General features: G+C 42.1%; 1 protein-coding gene across 1 annotated transcript in view; it reads right to left on the bottom strand.

The window, feature by feature from the left end:
* The window catches only part of lancl1 (LanC antibiotic synthetase component C-like 1 (bacterial)), a 93,577-nt gene that overhangs the window by 40,254 nt on the left and 39,384 nt on the right, over positions 1–13,939 (bottom strand). The window lies entirely within an intron of this gene.

Below are 13,939 nucleotides of genomic sequence, written 5' to 3'. Positions count from 1 at the left end.
TCATTACTTTGATTTATGAAAACCAATGCACCAAAAGCTGTCTTAATGACCTATCTACCTGTGCTGCCACTTTCAATGAATTATGGACCTGTAGTCCCAGATCCCTTTGTTCTAATGCACTCCTCAGCATCCTCCCGTTCACTGTGTGAGACCAACTCTGGTTGGTCCTACCAAAGAGCAAAACCTCGCACTTGTCTGTATTAAATTCCATCTGTTCTTTTCTCAGCTCATTTTTCCAGCTGCTCCAGATCCCATTGCAACTCTGATAGACTTCCTCACTGTCCACTACAGCCCCCAACCTGATGTCATCTGCAAATTTGCTAATCCAATTAACCATATTATCATCCAGATCATTGATACAGAAGACAAACAACAATGGACCCAGCACCGATCCCAATGGCACCCCACTATTCACAGACCTTCAGATAGAAGGGCAACCATCTACTACCACTCTCTAGTTTGTCCCACAAAGCCAATGTCAAATCCAATTTACTACCTCAACTTGAATGCCAAATGACTAAAACTTCTTGACCAACCTCTCAAGTGGGACATCATCAAATGCCTTGCTAAAGTCCATTTAGTCAACATTCACTACCTTGCCTTCGTCAACATTACTGGTAACTTCTTTGAACAACTGTATAAGACTGGTTAGATACGACCTATCATGCACAAAGATGCCGACTATCCCTAATCAGTCTCTGTCTATCCAAATATTTATATATCCTGACCCTTACAATAACTTTGCTACTACTGATGTCAGGCTCACTGGCCTATAATTTCCTGTTTTGCTTTTACAGCCTTTTTTAAACAGCAGAACATTAGCTATCCTCCAAACTTCTGGAACCTCACCTGTTGCCAAGGATAATTTAAATATCTCTGCTAGGTTCCCTACATTTTCTGCACTTGCCTCCCACAGGGTCCAAGGGAACACTTTGTCAGGATCAGGTCCTGGGATCTATCCACTCTAATTTGCCTAAAGACAGCAACACCTCCTCCTCTGTAATCTGTATAGGGTCAATCACCTCTCTGTTGTTTTGCCTCACTTCCGTAGATTCTATGCCCGTCTCCCGAGTAAATGCAGATGTAAAAAATCTATTTAAGATCTTCCCCATCTCTTTTAGTTCCATGTACAGATTACCGTTCAGATCTTCCAGAACAATTTTGTCCCCTGCAATCCTTTTGTTCTTAATTTATCCGTAGAATCCCTCAGGATTCCCCTTCACTTTGTCTGCTACGACAACCTCATTCCTTCCTTTAGTTCTCCTGATTTCCTTTTTAAATGTTCTCTTGCACTTCTTATACTCCATAAGTACCTCATTTCTTTCTACCTGTCTATTCCTGCTGTACATCTCCTCTTTTATCTTCTTAACCTGCACCTCAATATCTCCTGAAGGCCAAGGTTCCCTAAACGTGTTAGCTTTACCTTTTATTCTGACAGGCACTCAAGCTTTTTACTCTCAAAATGTCACTTTCGGAAGGCCCCCGAATTACTAAGTAACTTTTGTCAGAAAACAGCCTGTCCCAATCCATGTATGCCAGATCATTTCTGATACAATCAAAACTGACCTTCCTCCAGTTTAGAATCTAAACCTGCGAATCAGAACTATCCTTTTCCATTTTTATTTTGAAACTAAAGGCATTCTGATCACTAGATTCAAAGTGTTACCTATACAAACTTCTGTCACCTGCCCTGTCTCATTCCCTAATAGGAGATCTAGTATTGCACTGTTGAGTTGAGACTTCTATGTACTGATGAAGGAAACTTCCTGAATACATTTGACAATTTTTTTCCCATCCAACCCTTTTAGTTTGGGAGTCCCAGTCAATATGTGGAAAGTTTAAATCACCTACTATTATAACCTTATGTTCCTGCAATCTCTCTACAAATTTGTTCATCTAAACCCCATGGACTGTTGAGCGGTCTATAATTTAGCCCCATTAACATGGTCATACATTTCTTATTCCGTGTTTCTACCCATAAAACCCCACTAGATGAGTTCTCCAGCCTGTCCTGACTAAACACTGCTGTGACATTTTCCCTGACTAGTAATAGAAACATAGAAAACCTATAGCACAATACAGGCCCTTCCGCCCTCAAAGTTGAGCCGAACATGTCCCTACCTTAGAAATTACTAGGCTTACCTATAGCCCTCTATTTTTTTAAGCTCCATATACCTATCCAAAAGTCTCTTAAAGACCCTATTGTATCCGCCTCCACCACCATTGCCAGCAGCCCATTCCATGCACTCACTACTCTCTGAGTAGAACATAGAATAGTACAGCATAATACAGGCCCTTCGGCCCACGATGTTGTGCCGACCCTCAAATCCTGCCTCCCGTATAACCCTTAAATTCCTCCATATACCTGTCTAGTAGTCTCTTAAACTTCACTAGTGTATCTGCCTCCACCACTGATTCAGGCAGTGCATTCCATGCACCAACCACTCTCTGAGTAAAAAACCTTCCTCTAATATCCCCCTTGAACTTCCCTCCCCTTACCTTAAAGCCATAAAAAAACTTACCCCTGACATCTCCTCTGTACCTACTCCCCAGCACCTTAAACCTGTGTACTCTTGTGGCAACCATTTCAGACCTGGGAAAAAGCCTCCGACCATCCACATGATCAATGCCTCTCATCATCTTATACACCTCTATCAGGTCACCTCTCATCCTCTGTCGCTCCAAGGAGAAAAGTCAGAGTTCACTCAACCTGTTCTCATAAGGCATGCTCCCCAATCCAGGTAACATCCTTGTAAATCTACTCTGCACCCTTTCTAAGGCTTCCACATCCTTCCTAAAGTGAGGCAACCAAGTGAGGTCTGACCAGGGTCCTACATAGCTGTAGCATTACCTCTCAGTTCCTAAATTCTATACCATGATTGATGAAGGCCAATACACCGTATACCTTCTTAACCACAGAGTCAACCTGCGCAGCTGCTTTGAGTGTCCTATGGACTCGGACCCCAAGATCCCTCTGATTCTCCACTGCCATCATATTTGACCTACCAAAATGAACCACTTCACACTTATCAGAGTTGAACTCCATCTGCCACTTCTCAGCCCAGTTTTGCATCCTATCAGTGCTACTCCTTACCCTTTAATCCTGCCTGTTCTATCACATCTAAAACAATGGAATTACGAACTATCGAGCTGCCAGTCCTGCTCGTCCTGCAATCGTCTCACTAATGGCTACAATATCATAATTCCAGGTGTTGATTCCTGAGTTCTTCTGCCGTTCCTATGGTACTTTTTGCACTGAAATATTGGCAGCTCAGAACGTTAGTTGAACCATGTTCCATCTTTTGATTCCTGCCTCTACAACTTCACAACCTCTCCACTATCTGCTCCGGCTATCTGGTTGCCATTCCCCTGTAACTCTACTTTAAACCAAGAACTCTGGCCGCTCTCCCTCCCACTTAAGAATCCTCAATCTGAGATGTGCCAGACCCTGGCATCCAGGAGGCAACATACCTTCTGGGAATCTTGTTCTCGTCCAGAACCTCCCTTCTGCTCCCACAAGTAATGAATCCCCTATCACCACAGGTTACCTCTTATCTCCCTTCTCTTCTGAGTCACAGTCAAACTCAGTGCCAGAGACCCCATTGCTGTGACTTTCCTCTGCTAGGTCATCCCTCCCAACCGTATCCAAAGTGGTATACCCGTTGTTGAGGGGAATGGCCACAGTGGTATTCTGCATTGGCTACTTAACCCCTTTCTCCTTCCTGATTGTCACCCAATCTCCGGTGCCCTGCACCTTGGGTGCAACTACCTCTCTATATATCTTATCTATCACCCTCTCAAACTCCCGAATTAACTGAAGTTCATCCAGTTCAAACTCCTTACAGTGAAGTGTTGGAAGCTGCAGCAGGATGCACTTGCAGATGAAGTCATCAGGGACACGGAGGTCTCCCTGCCTTCCCACATCCTGCAAGAGCAGCATTCTATTATCTTGCCTGGAATCCCTACTGTTCCAACTGTGCAAATACAAAGGAGGAGACACTACATAAGCTGTGGGAAAAAAATATACCTGCAGCCTTTCTGCCTTCTCTCACTCAAGCTTCAAAGAGCTGAAGCCTCAAATAACCACTCTAACACTGCCCACTTCAACAACAGGCACTCTGCTTGTCCCTGCCTTATTTTTATTTGTTCTTGCCAATCAATCTCAACTGCTGATTGCCTACTGTTCAAAAGCCAAACTGCCGTGAGTCAATGCTTTACGTACTTAAATCAGCGAACCTGAGTGAGCAATGTCTTCTCACGTTTCCAATCGCTGATTGGCTGCTGCTCAAAAGTCTGTAGAGTTTATAGACAATGGTGTGAAAAACAAACTGCATCCAGTGAGTGACAGTTCTGTGGATGTAAACACCTTGTTAATGTGAGAAGTCAGAGGAGAATGGCCAGCCTGGTTCAAACTGAAAGGAAGACAACAGTAACTCAAATAACCACGTGTTTGTAAATCACAGAATGAAGGTTTGTTAATGAATATAGACTTGGGTCCAAGTCGATAGTTTTCTGAAGTGGGTGGCACACGTGGATCTGGTGGTGAAGAAAGCAAATGGCATGCTTGCCTTCATAGGTCAGGGAAAAGAGATAGGACATAACGCTGCAATTTCACAAAGCACTGATTAGACCGCACTTGGTGTATTGTGTGGTATTCTGATCACCACAGTGTTAAAATGTCAAAGTAAATTTATTATCAAAGTACACATATTATTACCATATACTACGTTGAGATTCATTTTCCTCCAGACATTTAGTCATAGAAAACTACAGTACAGAAACAGGCCCTTCTAATCCAGTTGATCTATTAATCGGCCTAGTCCCATCGATCTGCACCTGGACCATAGCACTCCCATCCATGTGACTATCCAAATTTCTCTTAAATGTTGAAATTGAACCCGCATCTATCACTTCTGCTGGCAACTCGTTCCACACTTCCACCATATTCTGAGTGAAGAAATTCCCCCTCATTTTCATCTTAAACATCACACCTTTCACACTTCACTCATGACTTCTAGTTCCAGTTGCACCCAACTTCAATGGAAATAGCCTGCTTGCCTTCACCCTATCTGTACCCTCATAATTTTGTATACAGTACCTCTATAAAATCTTCCCTCATTCTACTATGCTCTAGAGAATATCTTAACCCATTCAATCTTTCCCTATAACTTGGGACCTCAAGCCTTGGCAACACTCTTGTAAACTTTTTCTGCACTCTTTCAATCTTATTGACATCTTTCCTACAGGTAGGTGACCAAAGCTGGACACAGTACTCCAAATTAGGCCTCACTAACGTCTTCCACAACTTCAACATAATGTCCTAACTCCTGCACTCAATGCTTTCATTTATTTTTTTTTAATTTATTAATTTTTAAGAGAATTACATAAAATGAATAGAATATTAAAATATTCTAATGCTTTCATTTATGAAGGCAAATGTGCCAGAAGTTTTCTTTATGGCCCTATTTACCCGTGTCACCAATTTCAAGGAATTATGGATCTATATTCTCAGATCCCTGTGTTGTACCACACTCAGTGCCTTACTGCTACACGTGCAGGACATGCAAGTCCTACTTTATTTGCCCTTCCAAAGTGCAGCACCTCACACTTATCTGCACTAAAATTCTATCCGCTATTTGTCAGCCCATTTTTCCAGCTGGTCCAGATCCCACTGTAAGTCTTCCTTGCTGTCCATTATGCCTCCATTTTGATGTTATCCAGAAATCTGCTGATTCAGCTTAACACATTATCATCCAGATCTTTGATATAAATGAAAAACAATGGAATGAGCACCAATCGCTGTGGCACACCACTAGTTACACGCCTCCTGTCTGAGAGGCAACCATCTACTACCATTATTGCCAAACAACTGAATTTTCTTGACCAACCTCCCGTGTAAGACCTTGTCAAAAGCCTTACTAAAGTCCAATCTAGAAAATATCCACTGCCTTGCCTTCATCAACTTTCCTGGTAACTTCCTCAAGAACTTCAAAGAATTGGTTAGACACAATACACCACGTACAAAGTCATGTTGACTATCCCAAATCAGTCATTGTCAATCCAAATTCTTATACATTTGATTCCTTAGAATACCCTCCAATAACTTACCCATTATTGATATCAGTCACACCAGTTTATAATTTCCTGGCTTATTCTCAGAGCCCTTCTTAAATAACGGAGCAACATTAGCTGTCCTCCAATCCTCCGGCACCATACCCATGGCTAAGGATGTTTTAATTATCTCTGCTAGGCCCTCTGTAATTTCTGCACTGGCCTCCCAGAGTCCAAGGGAACAAACTGTCAGACCCTGTAGATTTTTCCACCCTGATTTGCCTCAAGACAGCAAACACCTTCTCCTTCTCTGTAGCACAAACAAGACCTCACTGCTGCTTTGCCTCACTTCTTTAGAATCTATCCATCTACTGAGTAAATACAGATGCAAAACATCTATTTAAGGGCTCCCCCATCTATTTTGGCACCATGTGTAGATTACCACTCATCTTCCAGAGGGCCAATTTTGTCCCTTGGTATCCTTTCGCCCTTAATACATCTCTTTCACCTTGTCTGCTAGAGTAGCTCCATGCCTTCTTTTAGCCCTCAAAATTTCCTTCTTAAGTGTTCTCTTGCATTTCTCATACTCAATTACTTCAGTAGCTTCTTCCTGTCTACATCTGTTAAGCAGCTCCTTCTAGTCCTTAACCAGGGCCTCAACAAAGGTTCTCAACATCTGCTTTCCTTGTTTTTTATTCTGACAGGCATATACAAACTCTGTACACTCAAAATTTTACTTCTGAAGTCCTTCCATTCACCAAATACAACTTTGCCGGAAAACAACCTACCCAAATCCACACTTGCCAGATACTTTACCATCAAAATTAGGAAAAAAAGGAATACAATAGAATTTTACAAAAAACTATAGAATACATGAACAGCTAAAGACTAACAAACAACCAATGTACAAGACAAACTATGCAAATAAAAAATAATACTGAGAACATGAGTTGTAAAGAGTCCTTGAAAGTGAGCCTGTAGATTGTAGAATTAGTTCAGAGCAGTGGTGAAAGAAATTATCCACACCAGTTCAGAATCCTGGTGGTTGTAGGGTAGTAACTGTTCCTGAAACTCGTGGCATGGGTCCTAAAACTCCTATACCTCCTGCCTGATGGTAGTAGCAAGAGCAGGGTGCGGTCTGAATGTTGAAGGACATTGATGATGGATACTGCTTTTTTGTGGCAATGCTCCATGTAAATATAGTCAATGGTGGGGAAGGCTTTGCCAGCAATGGACTGGGCTGTATCCACCATTTTCTACAGCCTTTTCCACTCCCGGGCACTTGTGTTTTCATACCAGGCCATGATGCAACCAGTTAAGATACTCTTCACTGTGCATCTGTATAAGGTTTCGTTTCTGGAAGACTCAATGCCTTTTATACTCACTTTAACTGACAGAACATGGATGCACCTTCACAACACCCCCACAGGCCCTGCTGAGCCTGTAATCTCCTCTGGAGCTGATGTGAGAGCATCCTTTGGGGGGTGGGGGGGGGTGAATCCATGAAAAGCATCTGGCCCAGATGGCATACCTGGCTCAGTATTGAAGTCCTGTGTTAATCAAATGGCTGTAGTTTTTAAAACTGACATAGTCAACCTCTTGCTTTGGCAGTCTGAAGTACCCTCCTGCTTCACGCAGGTACCAATCATACCAATACCCCACAAGAACATGGTAACTTGCCTGAGTGTCTATTATGATGAAGTGCTTCGAGAGATTGGCCATGAAACATATCAACTCCTGCCTGAGCAGTGATCTGGATCCGCTCCAAACTGTCTACTATCACAACAAGTCAACAGCAAATACCATTTCACTGGCTCTTCACTCAGATCTTGAAGACATGGACAATGAAAATGCCTCTTCATTGACTACAGCACAGCATTCAACACCATCATCCCCTCAAAACTCATGACTAAGCTCCAAAACCTGGGCATTGGTACCTCCATGATCAACTGGATTCTTGATACTGTTACGTAACCTCGTAACCAGGTAACTTACCAGCAAAGATAGCGGGATCAGCTGAGGCGGATGCTACTATTTTCAAACGTTTTATTCAAAAAGGGGCACAAACGTATGGTTAATACAAAACATTCAGATCATATACATCGTCAAAACTCAATCTAATACACCTGTGTAATAATAATCAATCAGAAATAAGCTCTATAGTTGTCTAGGGGATAATACTGAGTCCAATTGAAATATAAAGAGTCACTCAGAAGTTTGCAGGCTTTTCCCTTTTGGGAACCGCTGGGGTTTCACGTTGTGGAGAGAGAGAGATGGTTGAGAAAGGATAAACACTTGCCCGTTGTCTTTACAGAGCAAATCCTTGGAATCAGGGGAGCAGGCTTCCCCGTTGTTATTTAAACGCGGTCTTCCAAGGTTCTAGCCACAGATTCAAAATTCGGAATCTAACGCACGTGGCTTCCTTCAAAATGGCTTCCCGCTCCCACGGGAATCGGTATCGTGCTTCCTTGGTGTCTCCTTGGTGCGTCTGAGGGTTGTCCCCCCCTCAGACCCTCCTTTATATTTCTTCACGGGATCGCAGGTGTCAATCAGGTTGCAGGTGATGCGATCTCTCTCTCAACCAGCCCACTTTGCCCGAGGGCTTTTCACGTGGTCTTCATGAGACAATAGTCAATATCGCCTTTATTCTGCTTCTTGGGAGAACGTGGTCTTCTGCACGTCTCTCTCTCTCTCTCCCATTTCCTATGTCTATTCAGCACGTCTCTCCCCCTCTTGGGTCAGTTGACCCCCCCCCTTGACTAGGGCTCTTGCGATTCTCACAAAGGAGGGGGCCGAGGTCATAACAATACCCTGACAGATCCCAGTTAGTATGGATTGGCAGCAGTATTGTGAGGATGTGACTGTGCTGGGCAGTAGCTGAGAATGCTAGAATTATGTAGTTATACAGCTCAGAAACAGGTCCTTTGGCCCACATTGTCCATGCCAACAAGATGCCAATCAAGCTAGCTTCATTTGCCTGCATTTGTCCTTTATCCCATTCAACCTTACCAATCCATACACAGTGGATTCCAGTTAATTGGTCAAATGGTTAATTGGGACAGCCACTTATTTGGGACAATTCTTAAAGAAGTACAACTAATCAAGAAAATTGCCAGGATTCTCTTTGTTTATGTTGCAGGAGACTGTTGCCAAACAGGTTCTAACTAGCATCAGTCATGCGCATTTGCATGGCTGTTAGGCGCTACACTGTGCTTCAAAGGAGCAGAATAGGTTGCCTGTGTTTGCATTCAAAAAGCAGTGATTCAGTGATTTTTTTTGTCACTGGTAGTTCATGACAAATAAGCAGTAAGACAATTCAGAACTGTCTTGCTCACTGTGTTTTTAAGCATTTTGGCTTGGAGACCAGAAACAGCCGATAGTAGAAATGAACCTATTTCACTATTTGAACAAGTTAGGAACTACGAATAATTTGAAGGTATCAACAATCATCTTGAATGTTACAATGAAAAAATGAAGATTTGGAGGATGAAATCGTCGATAGCATTGTATGAAGGCAATCCATTATCTGTACTGATTTTGCTCAAACGTACACTGGATGAATTCCTCTGTCATTACTATTAGGAACTAATACAGTTTTATAGTACTGCAGTACCATTGGTAGTGTTCTAATTTGTTCCATACTTCATTTAAATACACAATTTTTTTACTTAGCAAACACGAGGAAATCTGCAGATGCTGGAAATTCAAACAACAACACACATAAAATGCTGGTGGAAAACAGCAGGCCAGGTAGCATCTATAGGAGAAGTACTGTTGACGTTTTGGGCCGAGACCCTTTATTACTCAGTTTGTGTTTTTTAAAATACATTTCCATGAAACTTCAGCTAATTGGGTCAGCTATGTCCCAATCAGAATCCACTGTACCTGTCTAAGTATCTTTTAAACATTGTAAGTGTACCTACTTTTACCACTTCTTCTGGCAATTTGCTTTATACTCACAGCTCTCCGGGAAAAATGTCGTCCTTCAAATAGCCTTTAAGTAATTCCCCCACCCCCTTACCTTAAACATGCCCTGTAGTTTTAGATTCTCCTACCATGGGAAAAAGACTGAGATCATAAACCTCCCATGGCCCTCCTGATTTTATAAGTCTCTAAAAAATAAGTAATCGCTCAGCCCCTTTCACTCCAGAGAGAACAGCCCAGCTTATCCAGCCTGTCCTTATTACTCAAGATTTCATATTTGTGGAGCTTTTCTGCATCCTTTTTAGCTTCATAATATCCTTTGGCTAATCAGCATGACAGGGCTTCTGCTTCCTTAGAAGTTTGCAAACATTTGGCATGACTTCTAAAACTTTGACAAACTTCTAAAGATGTGTGGTAGGGACTATATTGACTGACTGCATCACTGCTTGGTATGAAAACACCAATGGCCTTGAACGGATGTTTCCTTTACATTGTTATAGCTGGGGGAGGGGTAATGGGGACAAACTCCCACTACCTATTAAATGCTCCTAATGGCGTGCTCCTCAAATAGCTTACAACCAAGTCCAGCTCCTAACCTTCATATGTGGCTTAGCTACTAAGCCTGGTGGAACCATTTCTACTGACAGGAGAAGGGGCAAAGGCTGGTTACTGGTGCCTTAAAATCAGTCACTTTGGGAAGATGGGGCTCTTCAGCCACGGTTGGCAGCTCATCTAGGATAAGGAAAACTCTGACCTCAAAGTTCTGCTGTCTTGCAGCTATACCCACTCATGAGGAGTAAACCCTGAGGGAAAAATCCAGAGCTTAAGTCCCTCAGGCAGTCCTACATTGAGTTCAACATTGACTGGCAATTCCTGCAATGCTGTTGGTACCAAATTGTATTGGTCTCTACCGTTCCTTTGGGTTCATCAGATGCTTGGGGAGAGGGTGCTTGCTTCATGTGCAACAGCTTGCTCTTCATATTGTACTGCCCAGGCTTGCGTATCTAGACAGCTAGGACGCAATATCCATGGTCAACTCTTGACCAACGGAGGCCTTAGATCTTGAATGGAAAATCCTACAAAAAGTAGTGGATACAGCCAAGTCCATCATGGATAAAGCCCTCCCCACTACTGAGCACATCTACACAGTGGTGTTGCAGGAAAGCAGCATCCATCATCATGAACCTCCACCACCCATGACACGCTCTCTTCTCGCTGCTGTTATCAGGAAGAAGGTACAGGAGCCTCAGGACTCACACCAACATGTTAAGGAACAGTTATTGTTCGTCAACCATCAGGATCTTGAACCAGACGGGATAACTTCTTTCAATTTCACTCATCCCATGAGTGAACTGTTCCCACAACCTATGGACTCACTTTTAAGGACTTTTCATGTCAGGTTCTCGATGTTTATTGCTTATGTTATTATTATTATTATTATTATTATTTATTTTTGATTTGAACCACTTGTTGTCTTTTACACACCTGTTGTCTACCCTGTTGGTGTGGTATTTCATCGATTCTATTATGGTTATTGGATTCATTGAGTGTGCCTGCAAGAAATGAATCTCAGGGTTGTATGTAGTGACATATGTACTTGGATAATAGATTTACTTTGAAGTTTTAAGTCTATAGCTAGGTGACCAGAACTAAACACAATAGTCAAATTGTGGTCTTACCAATGTCTTGTACAGCTATAACATCACTTAACAACTCTTACACTCAATGACCTGAGTAATGAAGACTGGTGTACCAAACACCTTCTTCACCATCCACTCTTTACTGTGTTATCATTTTCATGGAACAGAGGGGTCTCTGCTCTACCACGCTCCCCTGTGTTCTGCCACAAACTGTGCATGTCCTGTCCTGGTTCAGTTTCTCAAAACACAATAAGCAGCACTTGCCCAAGTTAAATTTCATCTCTCATTCTTTGGCCTACTTCCCCAGTTGACCTACTGCCTGGATTGGAATACATTTATTAAAGGAATAAAATTGTGTACACTGTGCTTGTTGTCCCTAGAGTGAAGACATGGGTTGACCAGTTTAAAGTGTGTAGACTGACAAGTACAGACAGAGTTGATGGTCAGAGTCTTCCTCCAAGGTGGAAATGTCAAATATCAGAGGGTACAGGTTTATCATAAGGGGTAGATTAAAGATTTATGGGGCAAGTTTTTCTTTTATTATATGGAGTGGTAGGAGTATGGAAAATGCTGACTGGGGAAATGGTGGAAGCAGACATGATAGCAATGTTTACGATGCCCTTACATGAACAGGGCAAGAATGGAGTGAATGGCCCATGTACGTGGCAGATGGGATTAGTTTAGGTCACCATTATGATCATTGGAAACATTGTGGGCTGAAGGGCGTGATTCTGCGCTGACTGTCCCACATTCTACTGAACTTTCATTGTCTATTAACTTTAAAGGTAGTAAAATATCCTAAGCAACTTCACAGAACTGCAATCAGGAAAAAAAAACCTTGGAGGGCTATCTATCATGGTTAGGCTTAGGAGGAATTACAAACCTAAAAGGGTTGAATTGGAGGAACATGGTATGTTAAGAAAGTTGTGAAGGGTGGAAGAGCTTACAGAGATAGAATACCGGTTGCATCACAGTCTGATATGGGAACACTAATGCCTAGGAACGGAAAAAGCTACACAGGCTAGTAGATGCAACCCAGACCATCAAAGGCAAAACCCTCCCCACAAATGAGTACACTTACATGGAGCACTGCCACAAGAAAGCAGCATCCATCAAAGACGACCCCCCCACTCCCCGCCATCCAAGCCATGTCACCTTTTCACTACTACCATCAGGCAGGAGGGTAAAGAAGCCTTAAATACCACATCACCAGGTTCAGGAGCAGTTATTACCCTACAACCATTATGAACCAATGTGTGTAACTTCAATCACCACTATTCTGAACTGAGTCAACGACCTACACACTCACTTTCAAGGACTCTTTACAACTCAAGTTCTCAGTGTTTTTTTTATTTGCGCAGTTTATCTTCTTTTGCACTTTGGTTGTTTGTCAGTTTTTGTTCACTTAAGTAGAGCTTTTCATAAATTTTATTGTACTTCTTTTTCCACCCCTGTAAATGCCTACAAGAAAATGAATCTCAAGGTAGCATATTTGTATTTTAATAAATTTACTTGAAACTTGAAAGTGTGAGGCCATGAAGGGATTCAAGTACTATGACAAGAATTTTAAAATCTTCATTCTGTTTGGTGGAATCCAACATAGGTTAGGGAGCACAGTGGCAGATAACAATAGACTAGAGTGGAAAATTGGAGGCAACCTTTGCAATGGTCAAAACTAGAGATAAATTCCACTGTGATTTACATTAACTACTGGAAAAAGTACAGAGGAGATTTATGAGAATGAGCTATGGAGAGTTATGACTACTCATTAGAATGTAGGAGAATGAGAGGTGATCGTTATGAGGTTTATAAAGTCACAAGGGGCATAGGGTAAATGTACACAGTCTTTTATCCAGGGATGGGGAATCAAGAGCTAGAAAGCATAGATTTAAGGTGAGAGGAAAAAAATTAATAGGAAACAGAGAGGCAACACAAGCAGAGGATAAACTCAAGTGATTCTGTAGGTGCTGGAAATCCACAGCACCACACACAGTATGCTGGATGAACTCAGCAGGTCATGCAGCATCTACAGAGAGGAATAAACAGTCGACATTTTGGGCCAAGACCCTTTATCAGGACTCGGAAGGGGATAATGTAGCTAGTGATAAAGGCTGCAGAGATGAAAGACAAGGACAATGTAAGTTTTAAAATGAATAGAGATGAACTGTGCAAAATAAGTGACAGAGAATTTCAAAAAGGGAGTTAATAGAAGACTGAAACACATTTGAATCTGCATTATGCATATGGTTACTGGACAGGCAAAGGAGAATGGGGATGCAGCTATAGTTACAAAGGTCTAGTGGGTTAGTTTATGCTTTCATGTT

This window comes from Hemitrygon akajei, chromosome 5 (genome assembly GCF_048418815.1).
Source record: "Hemitrygon akajei chromosome 5, sHemAka1.3, whole genome shotgun sequence".
NCBI classification, from domain to species: domain Eukaryota; kingdom Metazoa; phylum Chordata; class Chondrichthyes; order Myliobatiformes; family Dasyatidae; genus Hemitrygon; species Hemitrygon akajei.
Note: the sequence above shows the minus strand (reverse complement) of the source record. Positions and strands in the feature narration are given on the sequence as shown.